Source organism: Tympanuchus pallidicinctus, unplaced genomic scaffold, assembly GCF_026119805.1.
Source record: "Tympanuchus pallidicinctus isolate F22 unplaced genomic scaffold, pur_lepc_1.0 scaffold8, whole genome shotgun sequence".
Classification (NCBI taxonomy): domain Eukaryota; kingdom Metazoa; phylum Chordata; class Aves; order Galliformes; family Phasianidae; genus Tympanuchus; species Tympanuchus pallidicinctus.
The window spans coordinates 16,323,228-16,335,945 of NW_026294802.1; positions in this window are offsets into that span (position 1 = coordinate 16,323,228).

Here is a 12,718-nt window from a genome sequence, read left to right on the forward strand (position 1 = left end):
GAAGCATGTGCAGGAACTTTTGGCTCATTTAGTGAATGGCAGTGCTTGGTGCGTAACTGTGGGCTGGGCTGATCCTCATGTCCTTCATACTTTCATTTAACCGTAAAATCATGACGCTTTTTGCAGAGAGGCATACCAGGTTTTAAAATAATAATAACAATAATCTTATCATTTAAGTAGGTCCCTGGCTCCGTGAGCCAGCCAAAGAAGGAGGCAGCTGCAAAAAATGAGAGGTGGAAAGGAAGGGGCGATGGAGACAAGTTTAGCACCAGTTCAGTGGGACCCAGCTGGCCAAAGAAGAAATCCTCAGAAGCTTTCAAAGGTCACCAGTTACTCGCCAATTTATTTGCATCTTGTCAGAGCACATTATGGACTGCTAGCTACTTTCCTTGTGTTTACACAGATACACAAAACCCCATAAAATCAGTGTGTCAAAATACATCAGGTTTGTGGGGAAAAATGAAGAAAAGATAAGAAGATTAACACTGACATTTTCCAGAACGCTTGAGAAATCCTTGTGAGTCAGTCATTAAACACAGCCTATGCTTTCAAGATACTAATGCATGGGGCTGCACTTGTAAAAGCCATCCTCAGTGACCCAGGAGTCCAAGTGCTGCTGGCTCCTGGTAGCATGAGAAGTGGTGTTCATGGCCCTCATGTAGTGTGAGGGCAGTAGAGAAGCAGCTCTGGTCTACATCCACTAGTTGTGAGCTGGGTATCTAAGTTCTCATTTGAGATGCCATAAGATACCCTGCCTGGCTCCTATCAGCTGCTCATGAGTTTTCCATACCTTCTGTATCATACCTTGAAGGTCTTTTCCAATCTAGATGATTTTGTGATTCGGAAATACCTGGCAACCTTGTGCAGATGTTTTGGATATACTCATACATCTCAAATCACCTTACTAAGTGTTTCAGTGGAGTTCTGAGGTTCCACTGGCTATTTCAGAGCTAAGATATCCAGTTTATGTGGATGGGGATGAGGATGCTTACCAGACAGACTTTGTTCTGATGTATCAGCACTGACAAATATGAAAAGGTATTGTAGAGTAACAATTACCAGCATGGGGTTGGCATATAGGATCACAGTATCACAGAATCATAAAGGTTGAAAAAGACTGCTAGGATCATCTAGTCCAATTGTCAGCCATCCCCAGCATGCCCACTAATCATGTTCCCCAGTGCCACATCCACAAGGTTCTGGAACACCTCCAGGGATGGTGACTCCACCACCTCCCTGGCACTGTGGGACATGGTGCTGATGAGCAGCCGATTGGACTAGATGATCCTAGCAGTCTTTTTCAACCTTTATGATTCTATGATTCTATGATACAGTAGTAAATTAATTTCCTTTAGCCATACCATGTCCCTGAACAGATAAGTTGGCTGCTGGTGAATGAGAGGAAGTAGCAGCCGGGCTCTCCCTCTGTGTTGGCTCCACTCCTTTCGCCTTTCTCACTACTGGCATTGCCTGATCCTGGGTTGCCAATGTCTGGTGCTGCCCACAGAACCCTGCAGCCTAGTGCCAGCCAGGTTTCACCAGCTGCAGCATGGAGCCACCCACACAGGGCAGAGCACTGTGGCCTTTCTCACCTCAGCTGGTTCCAGGGGACAAGAGAATGTCTGGGAGTTTTGGAGAGTGAGTTTGTAACTTTCATTAAACCAAGTAATAAAGCAATTAGACGCCTAGGGAGTGACAGTGCACGGTGTTCTGTGATATGTTCAAACAATGTGTTTATTTTTGGTCAGTGATATTGGCTACACTGTGAATACTGTCACTCCTTCTGCTTAGCTACCTGTTCAGTACACTGACAACACAACAAACTCTCTCCTTGAAAAATCCCACCTCCAGCACGTAATCTCCTTCATGCTGTGCTAACAGTGCAACAGCCTCCACCCTGTCCTACCCCTTCCATTTCCTCCGTCTTTAAATCAAATAAGAAATAAACAGTACAACACCCTTGGAAATAGTCATGGGGCAGAGAAATGGCCCAGAGGTGATAGACCAAGCAGTCAGCTCAGAGCACCCCCTCTTTAGCCAGTGCAAAGACAAAAGCAGCATTTGCCATTTCTGGTTGCCACCTCCTCACAAATTGGACTTTGTGCTGGAGTTCCCAACCATGAACTCCCCGTGTTCTGGTTCTGAAAGCAAGTATTCAAGGCTTACCAAAAACCCCATCTAAACACTGAACGATTTTCCTTTGGACCTGAAATACTTGACACCAAGAAAGGAATGATTTCAAAGAAAAAGAAAAAAGAAAAAAGGAAAAAGGAAAAAGGAAAAGGAAAAAACTCATGGCAGCGTTCTTCAGAGCTGTTACTTACTTGCAGCCATCATCTCTTCCAAACTGCATGTATTGCTCCCCCATTTTGAGTTCCAGTAAGAAAATAAGTGTTTCAAATACATAACAGTGATGTGCTGCTTTGGCAGAGAGTGCCGGTTGGTGCTTCTTTCTCAGAAACTTCCTTCTATAAATGAGCTGGGTTTGATCAATCTCTTTCTATTCCTGGCTTCTAAATGCCTGGATTCCTGGTACAGAGGGGTTCATTTTCTGAGAAGATAAGAGATTTGTACAAGAAAAGGGCAAGAGGATTTGTTAAAATATTCAGGCCAGTGCACACTGGGAGATGGTTAGATCTGCCATTGCATGGGCGCTGTTGGCGACATGTTTTCCAAGACAGCTCTTCTGCCTTGGAATCAGAGGCAGTGGCTTGGTTAAGAGGCTCTATAGAGGGTTGTTTCTGTGCAAGAAGCATTCCTGGGAATCAGGTTGCACACTAAATCTCTTTGCTCAGTGATACAGAAAATTCTGCTTTGAAGCTCCAACTACCTTATCAAACACCACCACAATGACATAAAACAAAGCTGAGATCCAACACCAATTTTTCCTCCCACTTTAGACTTCATAAAACAAACAAACAAAACAAAACCTGCTGATAGGTTTTATTTTTCTATCAGTGTGCTGGTACTGATCTGTACCTCCACAACAGCCAGCAAAAAAAATCCCCAATACCTGGCATAAACTCGTCGCCTTTCCTGGCTAAATTATCAGAAATACCACTACATTTACACGCTTACTCTTAATCAGGCACATCCTGTTGGGTGATATGGCTATGCACAAATCTGCTATTGGTTGCAGAACCATGGGATCAGTCAGCAGTTTCTGTCTGTGTGCTATCCAGCCAAAGCTAGTCAGTAATGATTCTTCGTGAAGGCAATGAGTTACAGTGAGGAAAAAATACAAGGAACAAATGAAAGGTAAAATTGAGGACAATTGGTTCATAGGCTATCGCTCCTGCAGATTTTCTTGCAGTATGGAAGAGGTCCCCGTGACAGGCAGATTGTGATGGCTGGATGTCACCAGTCCCAACGTCACCTCTTGCAAAGATACTGAAGAGCCACCTTTTAAAATCAATGGGAAAATCAAGCAGGCTCCAAGAAGGTGTAACTAATGTATTTGATAACACACACAGCTTTGGTATCAGCCTTGGAGATGGAGTTTCCCTTCCGGATAGTTCAGTCTTTATGTTGTACTATAAGGCCAGTGGGCAGCTTTTCTGACCTCCAGGACAATACAAGCCCCAAAGTGCTCAGATACTGCCTTGCTGGAGGTTTGGGACTACAGCTCATCTTTTTACTCCTCACTCCATAACACATTCTTGAATGAATCTCCCAGGAGAAATCAGTTGTACTGATGTGAAGATTTTTCTTCGTGTTTCCTCCAGTCCTACCTGCTGATGACAACCGATGCTTTATGTACCTCCAATCCTCTGGTATGACCGTTGACTGACATTAAGCTCCCCAGGGGCCATAGTGATGTTTGCTTTATGCATGCCTCTCCATTTGCCGGTTAAGCAGCGTTAAAATCGATGACATCATGATACATATTCAAATAGTTGTACTTGGGAGAAAAAGCATGGGGAAACAGTACCCCATTGTATCTGTTTAACTGAGGCAGAAGTTTAAATGGGTGTGCCTGTGATAGCATTCCAGCCCCAGCTGCTTGCTCCTGTGAAATGCTGCCTCTCACTGCAGCTGATCTTGCTGGGCACACCGCTGTGCACAGACACACATTCCTGCACGCAGGCATGCACAGGTAGCAGCAGCCGCACCCAGCCCTGCACACCTGTGGCTCTACTGCCTCTACCACTGCAACAGGTATTAAAAATAGATACAATATGGGATTTGTAAGGTGAAGGGGTTGATTAAAGCAGGAGCCAGGCAGGCTAGGAGAGAGAGAACAGTTGCAAGCAGCAACATCACAGAAAGTGCTTTGCCCTAAAAATTCACTGCAGGATGTTCAGTATATGCTCCTCTGGGGCAGGAGCTCTTCTTGATCTGCACTCTATAAATGCTGCTTAATGCAGTAGCTGCCCTTTGTAAAGATGGAGCACTTAGGCCATCTATTTGAATCCTCGCCAGAGAGATTAAGTACTTGAGAAGTGGAGCTGAGGTCCTAATCTAATCCATTTCATTATTCTCTCTTTAATTCTATCATAATAAAGAGTGGAGATCTCAAGGGGAGAGCTGACTGGAGGGTGCTGCAATCTGTGCATAGAATTCTCACTCAGTGTTTTATATTTTCCAATAAATGCAAAGGAAAACCACCTCCTAGCATATGCAGCCTAATGCAAGGAGCAGCTCATACAGCAAGGAGTACGTGCACTCTTCATCACACCGAAAATCCAACCTTCTTTTGAAACTTCAAAAGGAAATTTCCACTGGTGATTCAGACCAGATGGTGGGACCTCCTGCTGCTGGGATGGTTTCTGCTTCACCTAAAGCCTGCATTCCAGATAAAACTGGGGCTGTCTGCTATCACACCGGTGTGTTCGCCTTCCTGTCCTTGTGGTTATGAAAGACATTGCAAACATGCTACATTTACACAGGCATACCCAAACAATAAGCAGTGATGAGTTAGAAAACAACACTATGCTGGTGAATGTCACATAGAAACTCTGGGAACATCCAGTCTGGTGCTGGGCCCAGGACTGGAAGGGCGAAAGGATATCCAAACCAGGGAGATAAGGCAGGCTGCCATTTCTTTGGCCTTAATTACTTTTCCTCCAAACTTCCTGACAGCCCAGGAGCACCCTGAAGCTAGGGGGAAGAACAAAAATATCCTCTCATTATTAGTAGTCAAATGGAGAGGACTTAGCAGGGAGGAGACAGGTTTGCAAGGCTTCTGGCATGCAGTATGGAGAAAGATAGTACATGCCAGATGGATGTTGTTTGGTCCAATTTGGACCAATAACCTCAACTAAGGAACAACTAAACTCACTCTCTGGACTCCCTGCTTCCTGCTTCTTTCCAGACTCAGCAGCCCTGGACTGCTCTGTTTGATAAACAAAGTGACATCCCCCCTAGTGACAGTCATACTCCAGGGAAAGGTTTAATTTATTGAAGGTGTAGTTGCCAATTAACCTTCTTAGAAATGCAAACACAGCTTCAGCTAATGATAGGAGCAATCCAACAAAGCATTAGAGAGATGAGGGACTGCTCTTGGTGTGTGTGTGATAGGGCAAACAAAGCTACGACCTTCCCACAGCAGGTTCTGCTCCTCTTTCACAGTCACTGCATTGCCTGATAATCCTTTCCTTGCTCATTATTAACAAACCACTCTAACAGACATTTGTTTGTAGAAATAAAAAGTCTACCGGCAAGGGAACAGCTGTCCTGTGGAAAGGCTTTGAAGTGCTTTTCCAGGAAGCCATGGCCACATACAGGATCTCACTCCAAGGTAACACCTAGCTGCTGTTAAGCACCAGGAATCACCACCATGTTTTCAGAGTAAGCAGTACCACGCCTATGGGACCTGCTGGGTGGCTTATTTAACCATACGGAAAAATCATCACCTTCGTGTTTACATTTTTAAAAGGCAAAAGGGATCACCACACATTTTGGCTCTGACCTGTTTGGCATGTGGCATATGGCATCACGCGTGGAACGGGCTAAGGTTACAGCGCCACAATGCACATAAAGGCAGCAGTTACCATGAGATCTTATACTACAGGAATTAGCATCTCAGTGGTATTCTGCAGTGAGGCAGCTGATGAATCACCACTAGCCCTATGACCTAGCACACTAGCCTTTCACAGCCTACACAGTCTATCCTGCTCTAAGGAGCCAGCCACAACCTGACAAGCCATCTCATGGTCGCTTTCCTTCAGCCAGAACTGAAATCACTCAGTAGATCTGAAGCTGTGCTGAACTGGAGCTGCATTATGTTAGGCTTTGTTCTTATGTGACAACCCAAGTAAGAAATAAATCCAACTAATAATGATTCACCTTTCTGATTAGCAGCATGTTTTTCCCTAGAGGTAAAGGCAAAGGAAAGTGACAATCCATGTGTGATTCTGCCAAACAAAACACACATTCTGGATGTGTTACACGACAGTCGGCTTTCTTTAGCAAACAGCATCTGTTGCTATTCCATTTCCAATTAAAAAAATGTTTGGACTTACGTAACAGTTGATCCCGAATCTCAGTAGTGGTTAATCTAGCTGTACACGTGGTTAAAACTTCCGCTGGCCGGTTGAAATCTGACTTTCCTATCTAGTCATTTGTATTTATTAAGTAGAGATAAATGAATCTGTTGAGTTCTACTGTTTAGGATATATCTTGCTCTTTCAATGCAGCAGAAAATTTTGATAGGTTTCCCCTCTATTTAACCATCCCTTTCCTTACTCACCAAACAGATTAAGACAAGTTGCTGACAATAAATGAATGATCTCTTTCTAACAAGCAGTTTCAGACTGTCAAGCATGAGGAGATTGGTCCGGTGCGCCCAGGCAATATAGTTTCTACTGCCTTGTTTCGTTGATTTTATTGCTTTATATGTCCTAAACTCTATAGCATCTATAAACACAGATCTCAGTCCATCATGACTAGATGAGATATGCTTGCAGTTGTGCAATGAGGGAACCTCCACCTGCGTGGGACTGTAAGTAAACTCCTCTGGCAAGAGGCTTCAAAGCACAGAGGCGTCTCCTAGGTTGCCATCAAGAGAGGAAGAACAATTCAGGAACTGCTGAGACAGTTTGCATCTCCCCACACCCTGGAAAACGCAAGACAGGGAGTGCTGGAGGAAAATGGCCCAGGCAGGCATCTACCTATTATGCCTATTAGCAAGGAGAAGTGTCTGCAGGACCACATCATGGTGTGATGTGAACAGCAAAACAAAGAACTGGCTGAGTATCTGCGTATCTCAGAGATCTGCCTACAAGAGGCAAGGCAAGCAGGGGAGGGTGCAACAGGTGCTTAGAAAAAGGCACAAACAAATGACGAATGCATGAGGCTATCATGGTGAAGGAAGGGAGTCAGACATGTACGGATAGCTAAAGAGAGCGAGGAGATGGCATGTCCCAAAAAAGCTCAAACTATTGGAAGCTCAAAAAAGGCATCATGTTTTGGGGCACACCAAGCATAATGAAATCCTGCTCAGAGAAGATCTCAGCAGAGTTCAGTAGGCCTGTGCCAGCTCTAGGAGCAAAGCACTTGGGTGCCAGTTAATTACATGAAGCCCTTGGAACAAATAAGCCAGTGTGCACTGAGTCTGGAAGGCAGCGAAGGAGCTGCACCCTGGGAGCTGTGGGCAGAGGAGCTCCCTGCCCCAGGCCATGCAAGGAAATTCCCTTCCTTACATTATGGCAGAGGTGGCTCCAGGCTGTTCCTACATGGCAGCACCACCCAGGATCTCCATCACTGAATGCTTCCAAAGGTTAGTGGAGTCCCTTGGTCAGCTTTATCTGATCGGAAAGTGGGAGAGGACTGGGTGGTGATGAAATCCTGCAGACAGCGCAAAAAAAGTGGAGCTTGCAACTGTCTGCTCACCTAGGCAATAAGATTTCTCTGAAGTAAGCGGGCAGGCTAACCTGCTTAGAGGTTCCAGTACAGCCTCCTACACCAGGCTGCCCTGGCTTGTACCTTGAACACTTCTAAGTAAAGCTGGATCTGGGGCAGTGCACACATTCACCAGCAATTTCCTTCAATCCAAGATTCATTTTAAGGCTCACCATGGCTTCTAGTGCAGTTATCTTACTTCAGCAAAGCAGGCAGAAAATTACACATTTGTACAGTCAGTGTAAGGCCAATTAGATGAATGTCCAGATCCTGAAAGTCAGACAACTTCAAGCAAGACAAAGTCTCCTCACCATGGTTGGCTTCACATTTCTGCTTCCAAAAGGTCTTTCCCCATCTAGAAGTAATAGCTCTATGCAACTTAGCATCCAGCTTGTGAAAAACTTCTCTCTCACCAGTCATCTTTATTCCTCCATTTTCACATGTCAATAACCACTGCACAACAACCCTTCCTGCAGACTTCAGCATATTTTTGGATGTTAACCTCAGAAGAAAGAAGGAAAGCACCAACTACACAAACTGGTAGCACACTGTTCTGTGGAGTTCATCAGAGAAGCGCAGGGTTGACATGGACAACACAGCTAAGCCCTCCCACCAGGAGGCTGCCCTGGCTCAGGCAAGTGAGGCTAAAGAACATGGCAAGGGAGGGTCCTGCTTAAGGACCTAATCTGTGTCCTGCTTGGCACAGGACAAACAAATACTGCTGCTTGAGGGTTTCTGTCTTCCTTGCCAAGAAAGAACAAGCAAACAGCTTCCCAAGGGGTTTTTTTGTTGTTGTTTTTTGTTTTTAATTAAAAAAAAAAAAAGGAAAAGAAAACACACACACAAAGCAACAAAACAAACCAAAACCCTCAGAACCTCTGCTGTGTGTATGAGATAAAGAGGATTTCACTGAGACTATGCCTGCCAGCAAGGTGCCCTTCCCTTGTTCAACAGATTTATCAACAGCTGGAGGCTACAGAGCCTTGCACCTACCACATCTTTCTTAAAGTAAGCAGCTTCTGTTGAATTCAAAAGAGCCACAACTGCCTGCAGTTGGATTTTCAAAGGAACATGGCAGTCACATACTCACAAAAAGAGCAGAGATCATAATTACAGCAATTGTCCTCGCATCAGCTTAACCACGCAATGGGGAGGGAGAGCCCCCATTAACCACAAAGAGACATTTATAGGGCAGACCAGATGGTAGCATCTGACTTGCAAAAGAAGCACTGGCATTTTCAAAGTGAGGTAGCCCAGAAATCACAGAGAGGGTTTTCAAAAATTCATCTTTTGAACTACATAAAGGCAATTTAACCAGAGTAAAAGTAGTCATATCTGACTGAGAGCATTGGAAGAACCAAAGGGCCAGTGTGCTAACAACACTTTGCAGGGAACCACTACAAACCTGACTGACAAGAACAAGCCTGGCTGCACCAGACCACCAAACAGGTGGAAGGGAGGCTCTCTCTAAATTTGATCTTAGTATGTGTAGACTAGTAAGTTATTTCTGATATTCATTACATAGATAACAAAGTAACAAATGATTATAGATGATCTATTCTGGACAGTAGAGCCAATACTCTGCATTTTTTAAAACTTTGCATTTTCACCTAAACTTTTATTGATATTTGGAAGAGTGACTCCAAGATTCCAAGTTAATATTAAAGCAGTCCTCATCAAAGGGTGCAGAAAGCCTTAAACAAAGAAACACCTACAGGACTTGAGTACCTAGTGGAAAATTGCCCATAGATCTGCAGAATCTTTAAGAGGCATTTGAGATCTGCAATTGGAGGGAAGGAAAACTGACTGTTTAGGTTCTGCCGGTGAAGTCTATTAGGGCATCTGCTTCATGCTGTTGATTGTATTTTGGAATGACCTGTATTAACAACCATACAGAGCCTCTGGAATACACAAAGATAAGCAGCTGTATGCATGCACATGAACAGCAGCAATAGGAAACCAGCCATCAGTGGCAAATTTACCATTCCTTACTTTTTGTTGCTTTAAAAAAACTAAACAAGCTTCTCTCCCAGGCTTGCTCCAGGGATCCTGCACCCCAATTACACTGTGACTCCAGGGAAGAAGTTGTTATTGTGACTCCAACATCGTTGTGCATAGACCTTTTCGTAGGTCAAAACCAAGAGATTTAATTTTTAACTCTGTTAACAGAATGAACAGTAGGACAAGAAAAACACACAAAGGAATCATTCCCTTCTGGAAAGCCAGCATAACCAAATCAATTCAATCTTATCATGAAATCCTCCCTTCTACCTCACACAAATGACTTGCCGAGCAGGATTTGCTCTTTGCCTTTCTTTGCACAAAGATATATTTGTGTGTGAAAAATCTTAACAAGGATAAAGAGAATTTAAATCAGTCCACATGGAAATATGCCAGCTAGAGGCCTGTCAACAGGGTTCTATCTCTGCCTTTATAAGGATTTGAATGGAAGATTAAGTATTCACACTTTTGGCAAAGAAAGCCCACAGTGTGTCTCCCATTCCTCAGGAATACTTGGAAATACCAAGCTCAGTGTGCAATGGAAGGCAGAAGCTTCTGACAGCCTTATCTCTGGAGTTTATTTCAAAAAGGCAGAGAAGCAGCAAGTATATCTCTGCAATTATGATGATCCTCCAGCACAGAAGGCAAAGAAAATGCTGCTGTACGCCCTCTTCCTTGCAGGCATGCTGAATTACTCTGTGTGAGCTTCCAGTTAGCCCAGGTTCAGGCTTCCAGATAAATCCCTGAGAAGCACTGAACAAACTCCGAGGGACAACAGGATGGTCCTCAGGAGAAGATACAGCACCGCTGGCATAGCTCTATCTGCCCCTGGACTAGAGAGGGAAAAACCATTCTTTTCAGATACCAAAGGGAAAACAACCTCTGTTCTTCCTTTTAAGTAGTTACTTGGGAGCTTTCATAGTTTGATTAGAAGAAAAAAAAACATCTATAGACTAAGAAAACTTCTTTCAACTTTGTTTTTTTCTTTCTCCTCAAAGTTCAGGGGTTAAACCAAAGCTTTGGCTTCTATGTCAGAAACTCGTATTCTGTTTCTCTGAGTTTACACATTGAGTTTTTCCACAAAATGAATTGCTAAGTATTTAGAAAAGAGTCAGTAAGAATCCAGAGTGACTACATAACTACTTCTGGCACCAAAACTGGATTTTTACAGTATTTGTTCGCTCTGCAACATTTACAAGAATTACTTGCTCAAATGTTCACAGAAGCTCCTCACATGCTACCTAAGGCAGACCACAATTTCATATTTATACAAGAGTTAATATTTATATAAGATCAAAATGCCTGGTACGTGCCTCTGTCTTCCACAAGTCATGCAATCAATTTCATTCCTCCTCAAGTACTTCCAATGGCTCTTAAGTATGTTGGATATTTTCCTTTTTCCTGTGCTTGGCGCAACTGTGAATGTTTTCTAATTTCAGCTTCACTTCATGAACAGTCCTTCCAGATTCCCAATCACTTCTTACTCAGAGTTCCTACCTAAAACTAAGGCTCTTCAAAGCACAGATAAATGGTTCATGCTAGAATGTTATCACATACAGCTCACTCTTTTTGTCATCTCTATTTCAGGGGGTTTGCAATCACAGAATGCACTTCATGTTCTGGACCATGGTGGGATTGCAAAGAATGCTACCTTTTGGCAGCTATCCTCTCAATATTTATGCAGAATAACAAAAAAAAAAAAAAAAAAAAAAAAAAAGGAAACCCCAGTTTTGGTTTCCTACAGATAGGTCTGCACACAACACTACTTTCATCCCTGACACCAGTGTTTAATTTCACTCTTCCTCCCCAAAGGCTCTTCCCACCTCTGCTGTCTCCGTAACATTAAATTGAAAGACACAATATCCCCGTTCTTTACTGCTTGATGTAGACATCTGCGCAGCATTAGAAATCAAAACTATAAAGCATTTTTTATATCATTACAAGCACATAAACAATCATGTCATCGACTTTGGGAAGTACAGAACTGTTTCAAACTGCAAACATCTCTTCTGAAGGTATCTTGAGAATACAATTTTTATTGAACTGTTTGAGTTTCAACTATAAAAACTGGCAGGTTGTTCTAGCCTGATCCTGCTTTATGGTATCAAGATTAATCCTTCACCTCAGCTCTCTGATGTGCAGAGGCTTGAGAGGCTCTCACAGAAGTGTGCTTCAGAATTACCCCCTAAGTGTCCACCTGACTGAACAAACACACTGGCAGTAGTTCTTATACAGAAGCACAAAGCCAAACATATCAGTACTGGTGTTTTCTATTATCCAGAGGGATAGATGGTCTTCTTTTTTGTCCCTTCATGTCTCATTGAACCATCTACAGATTTTCCTTTAGTCTGGATGTGAGATGTTTTGACTAAATTTAATCTTTAGACACTCCCTATCCTACTTCAGTTATATAAACACCCTCCAGCCCAACCCTCATAACATCTTCACGGTATGAAACTATTTCCTGTCACTTCAACCTGTTGAGATATTTTTGGTTGAAATTGAATGTGCATACCTGTAGCAGGTAGGTGAGGCACCAGTGAGAATGTGGGTGGGGGCAGACCTTTGCTTTTCTTGCGCCAAGGACTTCTACGGTTTGTCGTGCCACCCAAAGGGAGGTGGCCAACTGTCCAGGGGTGACTCAAGGAGTGACTCTACATCCTTTTTATAAGGAGTAAACTACTACTCTCCTGCACTACTCTTGCCAGTAGAGGACCTTTGATCCCAAGAAGGGTCATGACAGATCCTCCCTGCTGATGCAATCTTCCACCCAACAAATGAGTAGAGGCTCTGTTAATTAAGCATCAGCAATTTCCAGAAAGAATAACCCTGTCCCACCTCCTCTAGCAATAAAATTGCCCTTCACATCATTTTA